Source organism: Narcine bancroftii, chromosome 2 (genome assembly GCF_036971445.1).
Source record: "Narcine bancroftii isolate sNarBan1 chromosome 2, sNarBan1.hap1, whole genome shotgun sequence".
Taxonomy (NCBI): Eukaryota; Metazoa; Chordata; class Chondrichthyes; order Torpediniformes; family Narcinidae; genus Narcine; species Narcine bancroftii.
Genome location: NC_091470.1, coordinates 105,682,817 through 105,707,961, shown reverse-complemented (window position 1 = coordinate 105,707,961; position 25,145 = coordinate 105,682,817). Strand labels below are relative to the sequence as shown.

Below are 25,145 nucleotides of genomic sequence, written 5' to 3'. Positions count from 1 at the left end.
GCTTAATGCAGTGGGAATCTTCCTGATGTGCCCCTGCCTCTTGTCAAGCTCGGTCAAATGATGCTAGAAGGATGGCGGGGAGCTCCAGATGGAGGGGAAGCCAAAGTCTTTGCCCCCACCCCACCCTCCACTGTGAATTTCGGTGTCCTCTCTTTGTTGACAGTAGGAGCAGGAGATAGTTGCTGCCCCCCCACCCCCCAGTGGCCCATGACGCTCGACAAAATCACGACGCTCTGTCTCAGCATCATTTTCCCATACTCCCCAACATCCAGGCATCTTTTGTGGCCTCGGGGTTTAGCAAGAAGGTCCGTGGATCCTGGGGGGTCCAGTGAAATGCACAAGCACGCTGCAGAAATTCAGAAGGTCGTGCAGTGTCCATGGGAAGTAAAGGGGAATCAAAGTTTGCCTATGCCTGATGAAGGGCCCAGGGCCGAAAGGATGGTCACCCTTGACTTCCCATGACTTGCTGAGTTTCTCCACCATGGTTGTTCATTGCAAACAGAATGACCTCTAATGACCTCAGTCTTGGAATGCAGTCAGTGACCCAGCCTTCACGTCCTCCCCAGTACACTGGTCCAAAGATTCACCACCCTCTCTGAGCACATTCCTCCTCATTTCAGACCTATTTATTTTAAGTCTGTGACCCCCCCCACCCCACCTCCCCATGCCCCCCCTCCCCCAAGTTCTAGCTATCAAATTGGGGAAACATCTTCATCACATCGATCCTTCTAACCCTTCCTGGAATCTTCAGTGTTTCAATTGTGTCACCTCTCATTCTTCTCAACACAAGAGAATAAAAATTGAGCCATCAATCTCAACTCGTACAACAAACCTGTAAGACATAGGAGCAGAAACAGGCCATTCAGCCCATAAATCTGCCTCACCATACAATCATGAGTGAATCCATTTCTCCACCCAACCCCACTGTCCGGCCATCTCCCCATAACCTTCGATGTCCTGGTGTAACCAAGAACCTATCAATCTCTGCCTTAAATACACCCAATGACCCGGCCTCCACAATCGCCTGTGGCAACATTTCCATGGATTCACCAGCCTCGGGCTGAAGAAATTCCTCTGCCTCCCCGTTCTAAGTTGACACCCTTCAATCCTGAAGTTGCGCCTTCTTGTCCTAGACTCTCCAATCAGAGAGAGAGAATCAGCTCAGATTTTGGTTGTCTCACATGATGAAGCCTTTGATGGTTGGCCAATTTAAAGGAGGTTACCGACACTATTATGAAGGAGTTGGTTCCTTTTGAAGGAATAACTGCAAGCAGAGAAGTGTTTCAGCTTTCTTGATGATGAAGAACATTTCTGCCACAGTTGGATCTGGGGTATGCAGGTCATTTGAAGACACGTAGTACTGGAAAGGTTCACTCTGAAAACAGTGGGCAACATTTTTTTCAAAATATTTGCTTCCAGAGAAAAATTGGGGATTATGATAGACAACTTCAAAGATCATTTCAGATTTGCTGTATCACGTAAGAAGTTGGAGAAACATTAAATTAACTTTGATTGAATTTAGCCTGTTTAATCGCATCACGATGCCAACACGTTGCATCAGTTCAACCGACCCAAAAATGTTTGACCGCTGATTTTCATTTGTACTCAGCGTCTGATGTCTCTGGTGTCAGTGCCTGACAATAGTCGGCCAGCACTGATGGATTCCAGCTGTCCAGATACCGCATTTCCATGGTCGCCAAGTCCTGGTGAAACCTTTCACCGTGTTGGTCACTGACTTTACCGAGATCATCCGGGAAGGAGTCCAAGTGTGAAGGCAGAAAGTGAATTTTCAGTGACGCGTTGCACTTTATGGTTTTGTACGCTTGAAGTAGACAGGAAATCACAATAGGTGATCTTTTTTAAAAAAAGCAGTACGTGATTGGAAATTTTTAAGGTGATCTTTGCGATCAGCAGCACACAATCCATAAAACACACCCCAAAAGTATTTAGGAAGCAAAATTTTTGTTGTCCGATGTATCTGGTCACGTTCAAAGCTGTTGCTGGAACCAGTACCTCTCTTGTTCTCCCCTCCTCACCGGTGTCTGGTACTGTTCTAATGCTTGTAACTCTTGCAGCACGCTTTGGGCTACCGGCTGGGATGATGAAGACTTCAGGCAGGACAAATTTCAAAATTTGTTTGGCTTTTATTCTGGCCTTTTTCAAGTGCAAGAAAGGTGGGGGTAGGATTTTTTTTTTAAAGTCAGAAGAAGTTGCTAATTTAAGGCGTTGGTGTTTCATTGTGGAAATTTGTGGCGGTTTTCCGATTTCAACAGCTAATGGATATCTGAGCCGAGTGGTAAAATTAGTAAATTCCTTTCTTGCTTTTAAGTGTAATGTGCTAAGCTGTGCATCAGTGGGAACACTGCCCACCTTGGCGTCAAGGGGTTGTGAATAATTCACCCCTGCGCACACCAGGTGACGTCCTTCTAAGTGAGGAGAGCGTTGAGCCAGGGAAGTCTGTGCTGTGCTGATCGAAGGAGGGCAGGAGCATGGGGAGAGACGTTCAAGCAAACTCAGCTTAGCCAGCACAACACAGAAGAGCTGGACATATACTTGCTGAGTTAGGGCACAGACTGCTCTAGGATTTCAGTTGCATTTGAGGTTTTAAATTTGCGGGGATCAGTGGAGGACTGAACTGGTCATTAACACTGTTCTTGACCTCATGGTTGACAGCTAAGTTTTTGATTCAAATCTATTTAATAAAAAAAATAATGCAGACAAGCAGACCGACGCAGGTGCCCGTTGACCACCTGGTTCTCAAGTTCTCCGCTGATACTGTTTGCCATCCTAATGGTGGAAGCTTGCTACTTTATAATGGAAGTGATTTCGTGTATCCATCAACCATGAGCTGTCCGGGTGGAAACCCTCCCCCAGTGCTGTGGTCACTTTAAGGCACCTAGTGGTATAGATCAGTGCACTCATCTTGGATGCTCCTGGGGAAGGAGTGAGGCGCCTCCTTGTTTCTCATTCACTGCCAGTGCATGCCGATTAGGGCCAGCATTTGCTCACCCATCCCTTGTTGACCCTGATCAGCTGTTGTTGTCTACCCCCCCATCGAGGGACTTCCAGTGACCATGCAGCTCACTGTCTGGCTGATAGTGTTACTCTTCCCTCCTGCTGCTTTCCCGGTCCTTCCGAGGCACTAAAGGAGCAGTTCACGTTTTGGGTAAGTTGTTGCAAGAGTTGGGCGTCAAGTACTGGGGTTTACACCAGGGAATGTGTCCGCAATGTGTGGATGCAGTTTGAGCAATGCACCCTATGGCCGTCCACAGACTTCTGGTAGCGGAAACAAATGCTACAGTAAAATCCAGATGCCAGAAATCGGATCACCCAAGAATCCGAACTTCCTGAAAGCTCTCGGCCTTTGTGTGCATGCATGCATCACATAAGCGCCATTGATGTACCCCCCAAGAATCCAGAAATTCTGGACTGGCCCATTCCCTGGAGCAGTCTGGAGTTTAGGGCTTTTACTGTATTGTTGCCTGATCTGGATTCTTTATGCTGATGTCAGATGATGGCACTTTGTAAAAACAGATATTATCACTAAAACCTGAGCTTTGTTGCAGATACTGGTGCCTCGCCACTTGCGTTGTTCGGAATCTTATGGATTTCATAATCATTTTAAAAAGGCAGTCCCTTTAACCAAATGCGATGTTTCAAAATCGCACAAAACAGGGCACAGAGTGTTAAATCAGTTTAGGTAAATAGAGATCATAATACCACTAGCATGTTTTTTTTATTTTAAAGTAAGACTTCAAAATAAAACTGGCTCTGACCGTCGTCCCCGACCCCTCTTACCTTCAATCCAAAGGCGACTCTTGGCCCCGAGCTCCCGATGGGAGAGAAGCAGATGGTGGATGGCTCAAAGTGGGAGGCAGTGGCCATCTTCCTTACCCATAATTCCCCCCCATGCAGCTGGACTCGCTCTGGCGCTGGGCTCAGCTGCGTGGGGGAATTATGGGTAATGAGGACAGCCATCGCTCCCGCATTGAGCCCGTTGCCACCAGCTGCTGCAGCGAGTGAACTTTGGGCTTGAGTCGGGAGTTAGATGGGGGAGGGGAGTGTGATGGGCAGACACATGGCCGGGGGCAAGCGCAAATGATGCACAGCCTGAGAGGGGAGTGGGGTGGAAGCGGCTGGGGGCCAGGTGGTTGGGGGGGGGGATCGGCCAGGTGTGGGGGGGCTCGGGGCAAGGAGGTCGTGTATTTTCAATACCAAAAAAAGTGCCGGGGTTTGGAATCCCGCATAAAGGGTTAGGCACCTGTATCGTTAAATACATTAGTAGCTGTTATTATTGTGGCACCCCATTGAGGGGTGAAAGACCTGGATTGTGCTGGGTTGCTATGTTACAGGGTCTTGGTTAGACATTAGGAAACAAGTAACATAGAACAGGTTAATAAAGAGTGATTAAGTTGGGGTAAGCTTCATATGACCTTGGAGACAGATAAACAAATGTTAGTACCTTTGAGAGGAAAAAGAAAGCTCCACTCATTCATCATTTTATTGCAAGACAGAACACTGTCCTTTCTGTGAAATGAGTGCGTATCCACAAGATAATACCTCTGCTAGTTCTTCTTTGCATGTGTCAGAGCAACCCTTTTGCTGATTTTTCTGGGATGTCTGGCTGGTCCTGTTACAAGCTTTGTCATCAGCTTGTTCTGGAATCGCAGCGAAGAATGCCAAGCACCACAAAAGCGAACGCCGACTGGTCGTACTTTGTGAAGGAAGGTGCAGGCATCAGCCCATGCAGCTGAGCTCAGCTCTGACTGAGCCCCTCAGCCAGAAAGGCTTTTCCCTTTACCAGACGCTGAACGAGCAGGCGGCTATTTCTGCCAGTGTTCATCCCTGTCGTCCTGAAGCAATAACATACACACAAAAGTCTGTAAGGAAAGAAGTCAAACAGGAAATTCTGCAGACTCTGTGGTTGAAGTAAAAACACAATGCTTGAGAAACTCAGCAGGTCAAACAGCGTTCTTTATATACCAAAGGTAATGATGCATACCCAATATTTCATCAAGGTAAGGTTAGGGTTTGATGAAGGGCTCAAGCCCAAAACGTTGATTATGCATCTTTAACTTTGCTGCATTAAAAGACTATTTGATCTGCTGAGTTTCTCCAGCGTGGAGTTTTTCGTTTTAGCTGTTTGTAAATTCTCCCCATGACCTGCATGGTTTTTCTCCCACGTTCCAAACACATATGGGGTCAGTAGTTTTTCTTAATGTAATCTGAAGTGGAGCTGAAGGCGGTAATCAGGCAGCTCTGCCTAGCAGAATCGCGCGTGTGTGTGTGTGCTCAGAATGGATTGTGTGCTGTTGAATTAGAGCGGTCCCCACTGCTCTCCTTGTTGAGTGAAGTTGGGGATGATTGACTGGTGAAAAATGATACAGGGCCTAGTGGGTTGCCCATTGCCCACTGGGGCTTTATGTGGGCTTTGCTGCACCTCCATCAAGGTGAGATCGTGTGAACCTTCACCTCCTGGGTGCCACGGAGTGGAGTGGTGGCAAAATGGCTCGGCTGGTCCCCGTGCACCGTGTGTCTTCGGAATCAGAATTTATTGGCTTAGAATGTGTCACAAAATTCATTGTTTTGTGGCAGCGTTGCAGTGGAAACATTTCTATAAACCACATGACAAAATAAAGTGGAAAAAAAAATAGTTGCAAGAAAAAGACGAAGTGAGGTAGTGTACGTGGTTCATTGCTCATTCTTGGAATTTCCCCTGCAAAGCGCTGCGAGGCCCAAGCCTTCAGTACCAGGAACTGAGAAGGGGAACAAAGCTGCTGCTCACTTAGTGAAAACTTGGGTGAAGATAAAAAGCCCTCAGCTGGAGGAATTTTATTCCTTTTTATTACAGCTGTCCATTGCTCAACCAGGATAGAACATAGAACACTACAACAACACAGTAGTGGTCCTCTATGTTATGCCGACCTATATATCCCTGCCAGAAAAAAATCTCAACCCTCCCTACCTTGTAACCCTCTATTTATTTTAAATCCATGTGCCTGTCTCTTAAATGCCCCCAATGTTTCAGCCTCCACCACTACATGCATTCCAGCCACCCACCATTCTCTGCATTGAAAAGGTCCCTTAACCTTTCCTCCCTTCACTTTGCACAGACGTCCTCTGGTGTTTGTTACTCCTGCCCTGGGAAAAGGGTGCTGGCCTTCCACCTTATCTATGCCTCTCATAATCTTGTCGACCTCTAATAAGTCAATTCTCATCCTTCTTTGCTCCAAAGGGAAAGCCCCCAGCTCCACTAACCTTGTCTCGTAAGACATATTTTCCAATCCAGCCAATGTCGTAGTAAATTTTCTCAACACCATCTCCATAGCTTCCACGTCCTTCCTGCAGCGAGGTGATGAGAACTGTTGCTCTTTCAATTGCCTCAATTTGGCAGTGCACGTGACCCTGAAGAATCCTGGTTCAGGCTGGCCCTGAAGGGGTGCACTTCTGCGCCGTACTTATGGGGTAATATACCCCACCAACTTTGGACAGGGACCTGGATCCTCACGTGAGCAACCTGTCGCATACCTAGCACCGTGGTGAAATTAGAGGTTCTGCAGGCGCTGGCCTCGAGTGCGGTTCCTACCTGTGCTGGAGGAACTCGGCGGGTCTCGCGGCATCCACGGGAAGTAAAAGAATCGCAGTCAATGTTTCGGTCCTGGGGCCTTTGACAGGAATAAGGAAAAATGGGTAGATGCCTGAATAGAATGGATGGGGAAGGAAGGGGAAGGGAGAGGACCTCAGGCTTCCAGGTAAGAGGCCATGAATGGATACAGGTGGGAGGGTAGAAGAAGCTGAGGAGTGATGGGGGGCAGAGGGCAGTGGGCTAACAAGGGTAGCTCTCTGATAGGAGAAGGAAGGGAAGGGGATGGGGAGCTGAAGGAAGGGAAGAGGATGGGGAGCTGAAGGAAGGGAAAAAGAGACACCGGAGAAGTAAATCACCAAAATCTGTAGACACCGTGGTTGAAGTAAAAACACAAAATGCTGGAGAATCTCAGCAGGTCAAAGAGTGTCCTTTATGTAGCGATGGCAAAGATACATCACCGACATTTTGGGCTTGAGCCCTTCATCAAAGTATGAGAAAATGTTGGCAAGCGTCTGAACAAAAGAGTAGGAGGGAGGAGGGGGATGGCAAAGGTAGGAGATGATAGGTGGAGAAAGAAGGGAGGGGACTGCAGCAATGAGGGGGAGGGGGGATGGCTGGGAAGAACTGGAAAGGCAGGAAAAGGGGCAAGGGAAAGAAAAGGCGAGCAGGTTTAATGGGAAGCAGTAATGTTCATGCCATGTGGCAGGAGAGGGCCCAGATGGAAAATAAGGATTATTCCGGGGAGTTGACCGGGAGAGGAGGGGTTAAGGAAAATTGGAGGTTGATATTGATGCCGTCTGGTTGGAGACCTGCCGAGATGGGATATATTTCCAGGTGGCCTCAGTTTGGTAGTACGTGTGGCCATGGACATATATGTCAGTGTGGCAACGATGTGCAGAACTAAAATAGTTGGCTGTTGCAGTGGACAGAGCCGTGCTCAATGAAACAATCACCCAGTCTGCGTCCAGTCTCTCCAATGTAGAGGGGAGCACAGGATGCAGCCGATGACCCCTGCAGATTCACAAGCAAAGTGTTGCTCCACTTGGAAGGACTGCTTGGGGCCCCGAATGGTGGTGTGGGCGCCACCTGCGGTCACAGGGATAGGCGCCGAGGGATGGGAAGGGAGGAGCAGGCGAGGGGAGTCCCAGAGGGAACAATCCCTGTGGAAAGAGGAGGGGATTTGGGGTGGGATGGCAGAGGGGATGATGCATCTGGGGCTGGGGATCGCATAGAAGGTGGCAGAAGCTGCCAAGGATACTATGTTGGACGTGGCGGTTGGTGGGATTATCGGGGAGGACAAGGGGAATCCTGTCCTTGTTGCAACTTGGGCTGGTTGTACGAAGCACTTCCATCCAGGATAATGAAGCTGCCACAGTCTGCCTACCAACTGTCACTCATCAGTAATTAACACTTCCCTCGAAGTGAAGTATTCATGTCAGAAGCCTATTGGGCAACTTCAGACTCTTAAATAGAATTAATAAGCAGCTATTTTCGTTGTGTGACTGGCAGCCACACAATTTTCAAATAGCAGGCAATTTTATCAGTGGTGGTTCACCCCAGATCAGTAACAGGGGCACAAGTAGCTTAAGCAATGATTAGCCTGAGAAAAAGTCAAACACCCAGTCTGAGGGTCAGAGATGAATGGGTAATGGGAGGAGACCATTAGATTGCTCGCTCCTCTAACTTAAGCTGACATCCAGGGGCCCGAGAGGACCCCAATACACATGGTGCTGGAGTGGTGAAGCCACAGTTGCAGCACAACATTCTGAGCTAACCCCGGGATGGTTCATGCTGACAGCAGAAGCAATGGAATATTATGTTGTATTTCCAGTCTGCACGTAATGGAAGCATTATTAATAGCTGACAGTCATCATTCCAGTCCATTTATTTAAAGTGTGTATTACGTGTCATGGTCACGATATTAGCTAGCCCTGAGATCTGCTGGGGCTGCATTAAAGCACGCAGTCCCCAAGTGGAGAAAGTCGTCCACGGATCCATTTAAGAGAGTGTGGAGAAGGATGCAAGGGCCCTTGTCACAGTTCAACCCCAGCAGTGGCGTGACAGATTTACGGGCTGCTCCCACAGGTTCGCACAGACATCCAGAGCTACTCGGCGAAAGACGCCCTTTGGTCCGTCTGAAACCCGTTGGGCTTTCCGGCGCACGGAGGTGTCGATGAGGGGACGCTGCCGACTGACACATTCCAGGCTGCAGGATTGCGCGCTGAGGCTTGGCGCAGCCGACGTGAGGGTGCTGTGGGGAAGGAGCACCTTCTAGAGCCCTTCCATCACAGGGCCCTGGGGGGCTGAGACCAGAAGGGAAGTCCCTCATACAACAGGGTGGGGTGGGGTGGGGTAACAACAAGGCTCCACAGTGGTGACAATAGAGAATGAGTTTGTACAGTGATGGAAATTTATGGATACGACACAAGGAAGGTGAAAAGATGTTTTTGTAAATAATTTATGGTGAATTATGCTTATTTTTTGGAACAGAAAATAGTGGTAATGAGTTGGCAGCTCACATAGATAATGACACATTATCTATGGCGTGGCCACACCTGCTGCTATGCCAGCCGACAAAACAAGCATTTCCTCAACTGACCCAAATTCAAGGTGTCGTGAGATGCAGTGTGAAAGTTTGTTATTGCACACAATCCAGCCAGTCAGCGCGTCAATGGTACCCAGCAGTTAAAGAAAAGAAGTACAGAGTTACAGAGAGAGATGGATTAAAGGCAGAGCAAAGCCAATGCGGCATGGCGACACACAGGGTTCAACAATAAGCAGAGTCCGGGAGAGCCAACTGTCGACTGTTGCAAGTCAAAGATGTTTCTTCTATATTAGTCACGATCGATTGTCCAGTCGTTGGCACTCATTGTGATTTCTTTTGGTGACGATCGTGTGTTTCCCCTTGCCTCAGAAATGAGTTCCTTTAAATAGATTGTCATCAACAATATATCACTCCTATGCCATAGGTGCTCTGTGGTTAGCAAGGGATTACTTAAGGTGGTTTGTGTTCATCATTGTGCTAATGTGCAGTATCTTGATCACAAGCTCCTATTGAGTTGGTGATGAGGAATGGGCTGTACAATTTGGCTGCCCATTAATATTTACCAATTATGTATTTTAGCCAAGGCTTTGACAAGGTTCCGTATGGTAAGGTGGTCAATGTTTGGATCTTATGGGAGATAGGGCCATCTAGCCTATTAATGGCAAAATTGGCTCAGTGCTTGGAGTCAGAGAGGGGTACTTTTCACATTGGAGGCCTGTGCCCAGTGGTGTGGTGCAGGAATGGTGAAATGTAAAAGGTTAGTAATCAGCTAAAAGCACCCAGAGATGCTGGAGGAACTCATTCAGTCTTGTAGCATCCATAGAGGTAAAGATATATTCCCAACGTTTCGGGCTTGAGGCCCTTCTTCAAGAAATAAGCAAAGACCAGGAAGGCGCCAGATTAAAGAGTGAAGACTAGCCGGGGAAGAGTCCAAAACAACAAAAGGTTATGATAAGAGGAAAGGTGAGAATTGATTTTGGTTCTGTGAAAGGAGACAGAGGGGAAAGGGAGAGAGAGAGAGACCGAGCTGGGGAAAAGGTAACGGGGAAGAAAGGGCGGGTTTGACGGAAACCAGGGAAGTCGATGTTAAATAGCACCCAGATGGAGGGTGCCCAGATGGAAGATGAAGTTTTGTCCCTCCAATTTGCAGGTGGTCTCAGTCTGGCAGGGCAGAAGACATGCCAGCAAGGGAACGGGGCGAGGAGTTGACATGGGTGGCTGCTGGGAGATCCACGCTATTGCAACGGACAGAGCCGAGGTGCTCGACAATGTGGTCTCCCAGTCTGCACTTGACCTCTCCAACGGAGAGGAGACCACAACAGGATCCCCAGATGCAATAGACGACCCCCACAGATTCACAAGTGAAATGTTGCTTCACTTGGAAGGGCTGTCTAGGGTCCGAAATGGTGGTGAGGGAGGACCTGGGTTAACATTCCTCTTTGAGGTCAATATAGGATGTCCTGTAAGATGTCCTAATCTTGAATAAGATAGCTCTTGGGTAATAACCGATAGAGTCGTAAAACAATGTATGATCAAAGCTAATGGCTCCAGATGGTGGTGCCTGATCCTGGGTGCAGTCAGTAATGGGAGATAAGAACAGGAACCAGCTCCACCGCAGGCAGAGATAACCAAGCTAATGAGAGAGAACAGAGAAGTAACATCTATGTATAGGACCAGCTGCTCGATAACAGCGCATCCCATGTTAACTGAGTTCTTGAGTTCTTGCAAAACTAATAAAGTGTTCTCTTAATAATGTTGGGGTTCCGAATATTTACTCTAGATTTGAAAAGCATGAAAACTTTAACAGGATGGGTGCTGAGCCCACTATTTTTGTGCACGCCGGAGGAGAATGCAGACGACGTCAGAATTGGTGGTATAGTGGACAGTGAAGAAGGTGGTCTGGAGTTACTTCAAGATCAACTGGGGAAGTGGGCCAAGGAGTGGCAGAGGGAATCTCATTCGGACCTGTGGCATTTTTGGGAAATAAACAGCTGTTAGGTCTGCTTTGTTCATGAATGAGTGAGACAAACACCAGGCTGAGTCGAAATCAGGGTTCTTTGTTCTTTATTACCGGATTGTAACACTTGCGACCAACCAAGTTAGCCGGAGAATGCATTCTGCCGTTATCAGCAAAATGGTGATTTTTTATACCCTTGGATATGTGCTTAGAACATCATCATATCATTACTTGTCCAATGACTAAAACTGTTGCTATCCTTTCCCTGCTAGCTTCCTGCCTCTCAATCCATCAATGTCTCTCTTAAACTGTTGCTATCCTTTCCCTGCTAGCTTCCTGCCTCTCAATCCATCAATGTCTCTCTTATCTTGTAAGTACAAGGATGCATTCTGTTACTCCTTAGTACTGGGTGACTCCTTCTCCGGTCCCATCTCATGATGTTTTACCTTACAAGAGTACAAGGACACCTCCCCTTCTTGTTACTGCCCTGTACCGGGAAACTCCCTACACATTCCCATCTCATGATGTTTTACCTTACACAGCACATCCCTGGAAAGTGTTGCAGAAGTCAGAGACTTTGGATATAGGTTCCTGAATGTGGTGGCATTGGCAGACAGGGTGGTGAAGAAGATGGCCTTCAATGGTCAGGAGCTGACATGTCAAGTTACGATCATACGAGATATGGGAAAAGCCATATTGAGGTGTTCTGACCACCTTCACTGGGGCGCAGATAATATTAAGCCAAAGAAATTCAAAAGGACATGGCTGGGACTGGAGTTCTTGAGTTAGAAATTCCCATGGATAGGCTGGGGGCATATTTCCTTGGCATGTGGGAAGAAGTGTGATCTTCTAGCGATTGATAAAGTAATGAAGGGGGCGGAACAGTTGCAGCCTTTTTCCCAGGGTAAACTGAAACACAAGAGTCTGCAGATACTGTGATCTGAAGTCAAAACAGAAATGATGGAGGATCTCAGCTGGTCTCGCAATGTCTAGTGGAGGTGGAGATATATTACCGACGTTTCGGGCCAGAGCCCTTCCTCAAATATATTTCCTTCCTCTGGACACTATGATGTCAGCGGAGTTCCGATGCTTTGAGTTATAATCGTGTGTTCAAGTTGACGTTAATGTTAATTATTATTGTCCAATTGTAAAGTACAACTTTACAACAGTCCTCGGTGTAAAAACCTGCAAACACGTGCTGTATATAGACATAGTACACATATATACAAGTGATTTATATGCAGTAAAATAAATGTAGATTTAGACATACTGCACAGTAACAGGCCATTTCAGCCCATGAGTCCATGCCGCCCAATTTACACCCAATTGACCTTCATCCCCGGTACGTTTTGAACAGTGAGATGAAAACGGAGCCCCCGGGGAAAGTCCACGCAGACACGGGGAGAACGTACAAACTCCTTACAGACAGCATGGGATTTGAACCCCGGTCCCGATCACTGGCGCTGTAAAGGTGTTGCGCTAACCGCCACGCCAACTGCGCTGCCAACACATTGTTAAATATAGTAAAGTCTTGGAGGGTGAGTGTGAGCAGTTCATCAGTAGTTCAGCGTTCTCACTGCCCATGGGAAGAAGCTATTTCTCAGCCTGGTGGTTCTGGCTCTGATACTCCAATGGGAGTAGCTGAAAGCTGCAGTGTGTGGGCTGGTAAGGGTTCTCAACAGTTTTGCGGGCCCGCTTTAGATGATCCCGGTCTTCTTTGGCTTGGCTTCGCGGACGAAGATTTATGGAGGGGGTAAAAAGTCCACGTCAGCTGCAGGCTCGTTTGTGGCTGACCAGTCCGATGCGGGACAGGCAGACACGATTGCAGCGGTTGCAAGGGAAAATTGGTTGGTTGGGGTTGGGTGTTGGGTTTTTCCTCCTTTGCCTTTTGTCAGTGAGGTGGGCTCTGCGGTCTTCTTCAAAGGAGGCTGCTGCCCGCCAAACTGTGAGGCGCCAAGATGCACGGTTTGAGGCGTTATCAGCCCACTGGCGGTGGTCAATGTGGCAGGCACTAAGAGATTTCTTTAGGCAGTCCTTGTACCTTTTCTTTGGTGCACCTCTGTCACGGTGGCCAGTGGAGAGCTCGCCATATAATACGATCTTGGGAAGGCGATGGTCCTCCATTCTGGAGACGTGACCCATCCAGCGCAGCTGGATCTTCAGCAGCGTGGACTCGATGCTGTCAACCTCTGCCATCTCGAGTACCTCGACGTTAGGGGTGTGAGCGCTCCAATGGATGTTGAGGATGGAGCGGAGACAACGCTGGTGGAAGCGTTCTAGGAGCCGTAGGTGGTGCCGGTAGAGGACCCATGATTCGGAGCCGAACAGGAGTGTGGGTATGACAACGGCTCTGTATACGCTTATCTTTGTGAGGTTTTTCAGTTGGTTGTTTTTCCAGACTCTTTTGTGTAGTCTTCCAAAGGCGCTATTTGCCTTGGCGAGTCTGTTGTCTATCTCATTGTCGATCCTTGCATCTGATGAAATGGTGCAGCCGAGATAGGTAAACTGGTTGACCGTTTTGAGTTTTGTGTGCCCGATGGAGATGTGGGGGGGCTGGTAGTCATGGTGGGGAGCTGGCTGATGGAGGACCTCAGTTTTCTTCAGGCTGACTTCCAGGCCAAACATTTTGGCAGTTTCCGCAAAGCAGGACGTCAAGCGCTGAAGAGCTGGCTCTGAATGGGCAACTAAAGCGGCATCATCTGCAAAGAGTAGTTCACGGACAAGTTTCTCTTGTGTCTTGGTGTGATCTTGCAGGCGCCTCAGATTGAAGAGACTGCCATCCGTGCGGTACCGGATGTAAACAGCGTCTTCATTGTTGGGGTCTTTCACCCCAAGTCCAAAGCCCGCTGCGCAGCTCAGACGGCAAAGTCCTCCTCAGCGACAAGATCTCCATCCTCAACCGATGGTCAGAACACTTCCAATCTCTTTTCAGTACCAACCGCTCAGTCCAAGATTCCGCCCTGCTCCAGCTCCCTCAACAGCCCCTAAGGCTAGAGCTGGATGAGGTTCCCACCCTGGATGAGACATATAAGGATGATCCCGGTAGTGACAGATATAAAGCAAGGGGAGGGAAATTTTAAAGGGACCTCAGAGGCAACTTTTTCCACACAGTGTGGTGGAAATAAGAAACGAGTGGCTGGAGAAACTAGTTAAAGTGGTCACAATTATGACATTTAAGAGTCATTGAGAAAGGTGCATGGAGCTTGGATAGGAAAGGTTTAGAGCTGTGGTTTTCAAAGTGGCCCCCTGAAGCTCACATAGCACCTTAAGTAATCCCTCTGCCATTGGTGCTCTTTGATTGCTTGGGAAGGGAAGGTTGAGAACCACTATCCTAGACCCAAATGTTACTGAAATAACTTGCTTGAGAAAAATTGTCATTGGCCCATTTCCTTTGGAATTCTGAAACCGTGCACTTAACAAGTCAATTACTTTGCGACCACATACCACCTTAAGCAATCCCTTGCTAATCACAGAGTACTTGTGGAATACGAATTGCTTAAAGTGAGTTTAGGGGTGCAGTTTGAAAACCACTGGTTGAGAGGAATATGCGGGAAAATGCAGGCAAATGGGTCTTGCCAGGTAATCTCTCCAGAGTGGGTGATTTTGGCTGAAGGACCTGTTTCCATTCTGTACAACCGACTGACTCTATTTTGGAATATGATTTGACCTTCCATGAGGATTTGGATCCAAGTGGAGATTATGTAAATACATGTTGCCTCATGCCGACATGCATCCACTCTGCCTAGTTATGAAGGCCCAATAGACATCAAGTGTGTGACCATGTTCAAGAGACTGCATCGTCTCACAGGCAGAATGTTGGTGAGCTGCAGATAATGCAATATCCTGCGCTCTATCGGGGAGATCTGGCCATTGCAGTGAAAGCAGGAGGGCAAATGCACCACGACTGCTCTTCCCTATCAAGATTCCTTGTGGAGAGAGGGTCAGAGATCGAATGGGAACTGCACTGCTCTCTTCACTGACTGCTGTGGAGATAATGTTCCACGGGCAACACGGGGCGCCTGAAGTCTCAGGGTCTAGAACCCTGCACCAGCTTCACGCCCAGTGATCGAGAGTGGGATTTGCCTCTCATTTCCTCCTCTCCCTCCCCAACTTAATCTGCAACTGCTTGTCGATTCGACTCATGATCGCCTGCCTAACCGATTGAGGCTTTTCTTCAAGCCTCACGCTCCTTTCCAAAACGTTGGGATGATCGTGCTCTTCGCCTACAGAGTCCTACCGCAGGCAGAAACACAACAGTCTGGCTTGGAAGCCACTTGAAGTATTGATGATGTCGTACCTTCTGGAATGCATGACTTTGTTACAAAGCACTCGTGTTGATGTGTCTGGAGTGCAATGATTTAAGTCTATTAATATCAGTGATACCATTTTATTCGCAGGTTTTTTTTACACCAGCAAACACTGTAATCCTAATATTTTGCATGTTGCAGATTTCTACAGTCAAGTATGAAATGCTTTGCCACGGTTATGAGAATTCTTCCCATTTCCTCTTTTTGCAAAATGCCATCAGTTCCACTCTCCCTGTCTCTTCTCACGCTGCATCAAAGCTAAACGGGAAAGTCTGCAGGCACCAGGGTTGTAGGGCCAGAGGAACTCAGCAGGTCGTGCAACGTCTGTAGGAAGTAAAGGGGAAGCTGAGCCCTTTGTCGAGGTATGGGCAAAGAACAGGCAGGTGCCTGATTAAAAAGGTAGGGGGAGAGAGGAGGGAGAAAGGTGCAGGAGTACAGGCTGATACATTTCATAAGATATAGGAGCAGACGTCGGCTCTTTGACACACCGGGTCTGCTCCGCCATTCTAACCATGAGCCGATCCATCCTCCCACTCAGCCCCACTCCTCGGCTTTCTCCCCATAACCCTTGTGGGTGGGTAGAGGAGAAAAAAAGACTGAGAAGGGTGAGATACAAACTAGAGGCCATGGGGTAAGATGATAGGTTTAGGGGGAACTTCTTCACACAGAGAGTGTTGGGGGGGGGGGGATTTGTGGAACGAGCTGCCAGCTGAGGTGGTGAATGCGGGCTCAACTTTAACATTCAGGAAGTATGTGGGTGGGTACATGGATGGGAGAGGGAGTTGGAGGGCTACGGACTGGGTGCCGGTCAGTGGAATGAGGCAGGAAAATGCATTGGCACAGACTAGAAGGGTCAAAGGGGCCTGTTTCTGTGCTGTGATGTTTTATGGCTCTAAGTAATAGGAGGGAAAGGGTAACTCTCTGAAGGGTGTGGGAAGGGGATGGGGAGCTGGAGAGAAAGAGTCAGAAGGACAAGGAGGAAGTGCCTTCTCCAACCAGATGGCAGTAACGTCGACCACTTCCCATTAGGACCCTCCGTCTCTCTGTATTTCCCTGCCCCTCTGTCTCTTTCTCTCCAGCTCCCCACCCCCTTCCCTTCCCTTCTCCATTCAGAGAGCCGTCCCCTCCCCCATCACTTCAACTTTTTTTTTACACCTCTATCCACCTTTGACCTGTTGGCCTGTGCTCCTCCCTGTCACTTTCACCCTCCCCCCAACCATTTAATTCAGGCACTTTCCTTATTTTTGCTCACACCTCGAGAAAGGTCTCAGGCCCAAAACATCAGGTACCCTTTGCTTCCCATAGACGCTGCCGAGTTCCTCCAGCACTTTTGTGCCTTGCAGTAAATCACCGGGCAGAGTTCCCAAGCGTTTTGAGCGATATGACATGGAATCAGGCCCTTTCAGCTCACCAAGTCTGCAATGAACATCAACCAGTTCTACCTTCATCCCATTGGTCACTCTCCCCACATTCCCATCAACACACCTCCCCCAGATTCTTAGATGCAATTAAACCCCACAGGCCTGCACGCCTTTGGGCTGTGGGGAGGGAACCAGAGCACCCAGGAGGAACATGCACACTCCGCGCGAGTAGCAGTGGAAGTCAGGATGGAACCCGGGTCTCTAGCCCTGCATGGGTTCGAATCTCAACGTGGCAGCTGGCTTATTTAAATTCAAGGCCATGAGGAAATGAACCCCCTCCATTACCAGCCTTTGCTTTTTACAATTGAACCAATTCTGTGTCAAATTTGCGAGCTCGCCTCGGATCTCACCTCCCAGAATAGCCGAGCATCTTATCCCATTATAGCGTTCAGGGAGGGAAACTAACCCATCTACTTTGCAGGGGTGAACTGCTTTGGACAGTAGATGTTGGCTTTGCTCGCAACACCATCCCCCGTGAAACACAAAGCTGCGAGACTTCCTCACCCTCTTGTCTTTGAGCTGCAAAGTGAAGCATTGGAAGGATGCTTGCTTTTTCAGAAGCCGTGCGCTCCCCAGCTTATGGAATTGAATAGTCCTGACATCTCAGGAACTGTTAGCAAAGATTGTGTCCTTTACTTTCACAACCAAAGCAGGAATGGTTTCAAATGAACTGTATGTGTTATTGAGAATATTTTCCAGAATAAATCTGCTTCTAGGGATTAATCCACTCGTGACTTCGAAGGACATTTTGCCTTACTTTTTTTCCCCCACATTCCTTGGATCTCTTTCTTTGAGTGGCTGTACATTGACGGCAGAGCATTATTTTTTTAATTTAGACGTTTAACAGGCCATTTCGGCCCACGTGCCTGATCACCCAATTGACCTACAACCCTGCCCCCGGTATATTTTGGAGGAAACCCTCGCAGACACGGGGAGAACGTACAGGCAGTGCGGGATTCGAACCCTGATCCCGATCGCTGGCGCTGTGGCCGTGCTGCCCTTTCCCAGCCAATAATTGGCGAACTTCTTTGGCGATGAGAAAAGGTGATTGATTCAGGTCGACACAGCCGGTGGGAGTGGGGGGAAAGGGACGGCAACGCCCTTTGACCCTCCGCTGTGCGTTCTGTAAAGCAGAGGACGCATGGAGCGAAGGCAAGATGCTTCCTTGCAAATCTGAAGTGGGGGGGGGTGGCAGTAAGCCGGTCTGCAGAGGGGAAATGGGTGGGAGTAGGAGGAAGGAGTCAAATAGGGACTCTTCTAAGTTCTCTGTGTTAACGGCTGTGGATTAATCCCTGGATTTAAAGATGTGCAAAATATATTAATGACACTAATGCTTCGGTGACTGGTTTCAGAGAAGTATAACGTTAACACACAACACAGCAGCAAACCCATATGGAAGCACAGAGAGAATTATAAAGGTACATATAGCAACATCAGGTCCATCCTTGCATTGTGCATGAACTTCTTTCCGTGAAAACCCATATTTAAACAAATCCTTTGGTCATTCATTTTGTTCCAAAAATTATTGTTTGGGTCTTGTTTGCCGTTAAGGGGAAGGGCTGTGGGCAAGAAAGCTGTTCAGAGCTCGGTATTGTTCACCTGTGTGGTAGGGGCTTCTACGTTCTTCCTCAAGTCTTCGTTTCTCTCTTGCTTCCTCCTGACAGCACTCTTCTCCAACCCCTGCCCCCCTCCAGTGCCCTTCTCCTTTTATTCCTTGTTTTGATTTGCTGATTGTCTAACCAGGCTATGCCACACTCTCCCATTGGTTGGTGGGATGACGGGGAAATCAAGTGGACATGCATTTCTGGATCTAGAAGCGGAGTTTGTTTTTGCATCCCCAAGCAGCATCTCAACACCTCTTTGGGGGTGGGAGCACGCACCTTGCCATCACAGTCCTTTAGCTGGGGACGTCTGTCAGGCCATTCATGCTCCCAGGGGTCGTGGGCCTGGGGAGCGCTTTTGATGTTGGGCTGGGGAGGGGGGGGGGTGTAGTTTCCTCCTCTCAGTAAGAATGGAGAGAAAGAGATAAGAGATGGAAGCAGCCTGTAGCATTTTGAGGGCAAAACGCGGAACGGAAATCGTTGGGAAAAAAAGGTTTAATGCCCATTTCCTGTCCTCCTGGCTAAATTCACCCTGACAATGACAGTGGTGTGGGGTGGGGGGGGGTGTACTGTCATTGACCATTAGTATCCTTTGGCCTTCTCCTTCCGCTCCCTCGACACCCAGGGGCTCCTCCTTCCCACTCCCTGGTTCTCAGACAGCAGGGATAAGGAGACCTTTGAGGGATGGGAAAAAGCTGGCAGTGTTCTCCCTGGACCAGGAAAGGTAAATAACAGATATTGTCGAGGCGTTCAGAGTGGCAGGTAGGTCCAGTAACCAAAAGGAGAGGTTTAATGCTGGAAGCAAATTGGAACCAAAAGGTAGTTTTTCCTTTGATTTTAAAGCTGGCAGTTGTTATCATCTCTCCCTCAAGGGGAAGAGATTTAGAAAGAGATGGAAATTGAAAAGAAATAATAAATACAGGGAAAAGAAGTGGGGACTGATCTGGTGGGTGGGGAGGCGGGTTGCTTTTGATAAGGGGAGAGAAAGCACATTGGATCCCACTCTCTCTCTATTGACTCCTGATCCTCTAGCCTGTGTACATTGTGGTGTCCCCATTTGAAGTGTCGCCAGTATCGAAGCAACCTTTGACTGTCATAGAACCATAAAATACTACAGTCCAGAAAAAAGGCCATTCGACCACTCTAACCTGCACCAAAACATCATTCTGCTAGTCCCATTGACCTGCACCCAGTTCATAACCCTCCAGACCTATCCCATCCATGTATCTATTCAATTTTTCTTAAAACTCGAGAGTGAGGCCACATTTAACACATCAGGTGGCAACTCATTCCACACTCACACCACTCTCTGTGGGAAGAAGCTTTCCCTAATGTTCCCCTAAACTTTTCACCCAAAAGCCATGTCCTCTCCTAATCTAAGTAGAGTCTACTCTCATGTACTCTATGCCCTCATAATTTTGTAAACCTCTATCAAATCTTCCCTCATTCTTCTATGCTCCAAGAAATAAAGTCCTAACTTGTTTAATCTTACCCTGTAACTCAGTTTCTGAAGACCCAGCAACATTCGAGTAAATCTTCTCTGCACTCTTTCAATCTAACTGATATCCTTCCTATAATTTGGCGACCAGAATTGCACACAATACTCCATATATGGCCTCACCAATGTCTTTTGCAGCCTCACCATAACATCCCAACTCCTATTCTCAATACTCTAGATTTATGAAGGCCAAGATGCTAAAAGCTCTCTTTACAACCGTGTCTACCTGATTTCCTAGATCCTTTGTTCCTCTGCACTCCTCAGTGCCCTACCATTTACTGTTTATATCCTACCATGGTTTGTCCTTCCAAAATGCCACACCTCGCACATTCTGCATTAAATTCCACCTGTCATATTCTGGCTCGTTTTTCCAGCTGGTCCAGATCCCTCTGCAAGCTTCGAAAGCCTTCTCCGCTGTCCGATCTTTGTGTCATCAGTAAACTTGCTGATCCAATTTACCACATTATAATCCAGATCATTGATATAGACAACAAACAATAATGGTGTCAGCACCGATCCCTGAGGCACACCACTAATCACAGGCCTCCAGTCTGAGAAGCAATCAACCACCATTACGCTCTGACTTCTTCCATACAACCAATCTCAAATCCAGTTTACAACCTCTCTGTGGGTATTTAGTGTCTGAACTTTCTGAACTAACCTCCCATGTGGAACCTTGTCAAGGGCCTTACTGAAGTCCATGAAGACAACGTCCACAACCTTTCCTTCAACTACCTTCTTGATAACCTCATCAAAAATCTCTCTGATTCGTTAAACACGACCTACCACGCACAAAGTCAAGCTGACTATCCTTACTCAGCTCTTGACTGTCCAACTACTTCTATATCTAATCTCTCAGTCCAACTTCCAATAATTTACCTACTACTGATGCCAGGCTCTCTGGCCTGTAATTTCTTGGTTTACCTTTGGAGCCTTTTAAATAATGGAACAACATGAGCTCCCCTCCAATTCACTGGCACCTCACCCACGGCTAAGGACATTTAAAATATTTCTGCCAGGGCCCCTGCAATTTCTAGTCTCCCTCAAGGTTTGAGAGAATATCATGTCAGGCCATGGGGATTTATCTACCTTTATTCGCTGTAAGGCAACGAGCACCTCCTCCTTTTTAATCTCTATATGTTCCATGCTTGTTTCCCATCCTTAAACACCATGCCAATTTGCTGAGTAAATACTGATGCAAAGAAACTGTTTAAGATCTCCTCCATCTCGTGAGGCTCCATACATAGCCGACTACTCTGATCTTCCAGAGGACCAATTTTGTCCCTTACTATCCTTTTACTCTGAATATTCTTGTAGAAATCCTTCGGGTTTACCTGCCAAAGCAACCTCATGTCTTCCTTTACCCTTCCTGATTTCTTTCTTGAGGTTTTTATTGCATTTTTTTTACACTGCTCAAGTACCTCCTTTTCTCCATGTTATACACCTCTTTCTTCTTCTGAACCAGATCCCCAATATCCCTCAAGAATCAAGGTTCCAAAAACCTTGCCTTTGATCCTGACAGGAACATATAATCTCTGCTCTCAAAATTTCTCCTTTGAAGGTCCTCCACTTTACCTCGCCAGGGAACAACCTAACCCAACTCACGGATCTTAGACCCTCCTCAGTTCTGCTACTGTTGGTTGCCATTGTGCTACCAGGCTGCTAATCACCTCACGCCAGAAACCATTACCTTGAGCCTACAAAAAACACTCAGGAGTTCCTCAAATGTCACTGCTGTATTTCTGCTTTTGATGCTGGCATGAAGGGGGATCATGTGAAGGTCAGTGCTGTACAGTGGAGGTTCCTCAGCTCACTGTGGCCTCACACTGTCCTTTATCCTTTACCTCGTTACCCTCTTTATCCGCAGCCCCTCCTTTTTTTGAACCATCTTCCGACCGCTCTCCCTCACTGAACCCACAACCCAGAGTCTGCCCTGACTGTCCTGAGCCGAGGGATGGTCATACTGCAGCCTCCTTGCCATCAGTGCAGCAAGTACTCCCTGTGCTTGTTGGCAAAACAGAATGGTGGCAAAGAGTTATTCGGAACCAAGGTTGACAGAGCTTGGGCTTTTCTCTTTGGAGCGATGATGGATGAGGAGTGACTTAAAAGAGGTCGACATGGGCAGAGTGGATTTTGTAGTGGGGAGAAGTGATAGAGATTGGAGAGGGAAAAGCATGAATTGAATTGCACATGTACCAGGTGAAAAGCTTTATTTTGCATTGCAGCACAGTACAGGCCCTATGGCCCAGATGTTGTGCCGACCCATAAAAACCTACTCCACAAACTAAATCGTCCCTCCCTCACACCCATAACCCTCTATTTTTCTTGTACCCATGTGCCTGTCAAAAAGACTTTCAAATGTCCCTATTATTGCCAGCTCCCACCACCACCTCTAGCAATGTATTCCAGGGACCCACTACTCTCTGTGTGGGGAGGAAAACCATACCTTTGTTGTCATTCCTAAACTTTCCTCCCCTCACCGTGTGTACAAAGTGAGTTTGCTTTTTTCACCCCGGGAAAAATGTTCTGTTCTATCTATACCTCTCAAAATCTTACAGATACCTCTCATCCTTATTTGTTCCAAAGAGAAAAGCTCGAAGTCTGTTAATCTTGCCTCATAAGACATGTTCTCCCATCCAGGCAACATCATGATGAATAAACCTCAGAACCCTCTCCATAGCTTCCACATCCTTCCTGTACCAAGGCGAACATAACTGAACACAATTTTCCAAGTGTGGTCTCCACAGAATTTTATTGAGGTGCATTTACCCCACGACTCTTGAACTCAATCCCCCCCACCCTCGACTAATGAAAGCCAGCGTACAATAAGCCGCCTTAACTACCCTATCAATCTGGAAGGCAACCTTCAGAGAGCTATGGATTTGTTCCACACTGTTAATAATCTTGCCATTGACCATGTACTCCACCTTAAAGTTCGGCCTTCCAAAATGCACCACGTCACACTGATTCTGATTGAACTCCACTCATCACTTTTCCGCCCATCTCTGCACCATGTCCATATCCTGTGCTAGCCTACGACAGCCTTCTACGCTGTCCCCAAACCCCTCCAACCTTTGTGTCATCTGACTATCCCATTCCTTCATCCAGGCAAGTCAATCCATAGTTGGGCAGCTCAAGTAGTAATTAAACAGAAGTACTTAGTGGGGGGTGATACACTAAGTCAAGGAGTGTCATTAAATGTCATCAGGCTCCTTCATTGGAAAGATAAGTGATGGTTCAGATGCTGGAGTTGTGCAAACCCACCTCTACTACCTATGGATTTTGGTAGGTTGGGATGGTAACAACTTTGAAATGCTAATGTTTGGACAATTTAAAAGTTTCCTCTAAGGGTTTTGAACATCAGCTTTTCAGCTTCTCCTTTTGTTTGAACTGCAGATGGGTAGAATATTTAAAGACCATGGTATTGTAGACTTGATGTACTGTCATGGGAGGCCAAAGAGAAAATGGCGGGCTCTCCAACATGAGCCAGTGAGTCCAGATTGATGAGCTTGATGAAAAGGGCGGGGGTGGGGAGGAGTGTTTAGAATAGATGGGATTCCGGCCAGGGTGTACACGGAGGGCCCTTGGAGCTGCCCCTCTCGCGTTGGGGGAGGGTTGTTCTGCCTGGATGCTGCGCGCTCTGCTTTGCATGTTCCTCAGGATGCGGGCGGGGGTGGGGGGGGTGAGGCAGGGGTGGTGGCTGGACAAGGCAGGTCGTTCCCAGCGAAGAGCACCATGGCTTCAGGAGAGGGACCAGGGCAAGGTGCTGAGCCAGATCTACGAGGCATTCTCCGCCACGGCTTCCCCCCACCTCTCCCCCCCCCCCCCCCCCCCACAAGTGGATGGGAATTGGGAGAGAGAAACTCACAAATTTCAACCCCTACGAGGAGGGTCCTGTTTAAGAACAACTCACGGTTGGGGGTGGTTGCAAAGAAAGGATTTAGAAATGATTCGATGATGTCTCAGTAAAACAATGCATGATTGAAAAGCTCCACTAATGTCATAGTTTATTCCAAACTGTATGCATGTTCACAACTCTCCCTTTGGCATTCGAGCTGAGAACAGAATGCACCGCTTTCACCAGTGCTAACGGCTTCTCAGTGGCAGCTGCCCTGGTTGGAATGGGCAGCGCAAGACCTCTCTTCATTCAATTCAATGCAGGAAATTGAAATCTGCAATTGGTTGTGCAGGAAATTGGAATCTGGTTTAAAAAAAAAATAAAACACGTTAAGTTCAGACTAAACCTTTCACCATTGATTGAAAAGGCACTTGGCTGATGAAAGGGTGGAGAAAGCGAGTTTATTTTTGTTCTGTTCTTTGGTTTAACGTTACGAAGCTGCAGCATCTCTTTTGCTCATTATCTTGAACCACGTGGATAAGCATCCCGTTACAAACCTGAACCCCCCCCCTCTGCCCCGGGGGGGGGGGGGGGAGAAATGAGGGTGGCCAAGGGGCTTCTGCTCACTTTTCCAGAGAAACCTTGTGCAATCTAATAGCCCTTGGGGCGGGGGGGGGGGGGGGTGTGATATCACCCCTCATGCAGACCATTCTCAAGCACTCAGGCAAGAGGCAAAGCACCTGTCTGTCAACAGAGAGCCATCGATAAATTTAAATTTAAAAAATTTTTAAATCTAGACAAACTGCACGGTAGCGGGCCATTTTTTTCCCATGAGTCCATGCTGCCCAATTGACCCCTGGTACGTTTTGAAGGGTGAAAGAAAGCTGGACTCCCAGGGGAAAACCCTTGCAGACACGGGGAGAGCGTACAGACTCCTTACAGCACGGGGCTCGGACCCCAGTCACGATTGCGGGCACTGTAAAGGCATTGTGCTAACTGCTATGCTAACCATGCAACCCAGCAAGGACAGCCTCCTTGCCAACATACATTACAACATAGTACAGGCTCTTCAGCCCACAATATTGTGCTGACCTGTGTAAACCTACTCAACAGTCTTGTTCCTTACACCCATAAGCCTCTATTATTCTTACGTCCTTGTGCCTGTCTAAGAATCTTTTATTTTTAAACAATTTTTATTTAGACATACAGGATGGTAACAGGTCATTTCGACCTACGAGTCCGTGCTACCCAATTCACCCCCAATTAACCTACACCCCAGTACATTTCGAACGGTGGGAGGAAACTGGAACCCCTGGAGAAAACCCATGCAGACTTGGGGAGAACGTACAAACTCCTTACAGACAGCGCGGGATTTGAACCCTGGCCTGGTCC

General features: G+C 47.8%; 1 protein-coding gene across 45 annotated transcripts in view; it reads left to right on the top strand.

Moving 5' to 3' along the window:
* Nucleotides 1-25,145, top strand: part of LOC138754077 (calcium/calmodulin-dependent protein kinase type II subunit beta) — a 238,450-nt gene that overhangs the window by 144,420 nt on the left and 68,885 nt on the right. The window lies entirely within an intron of this gene.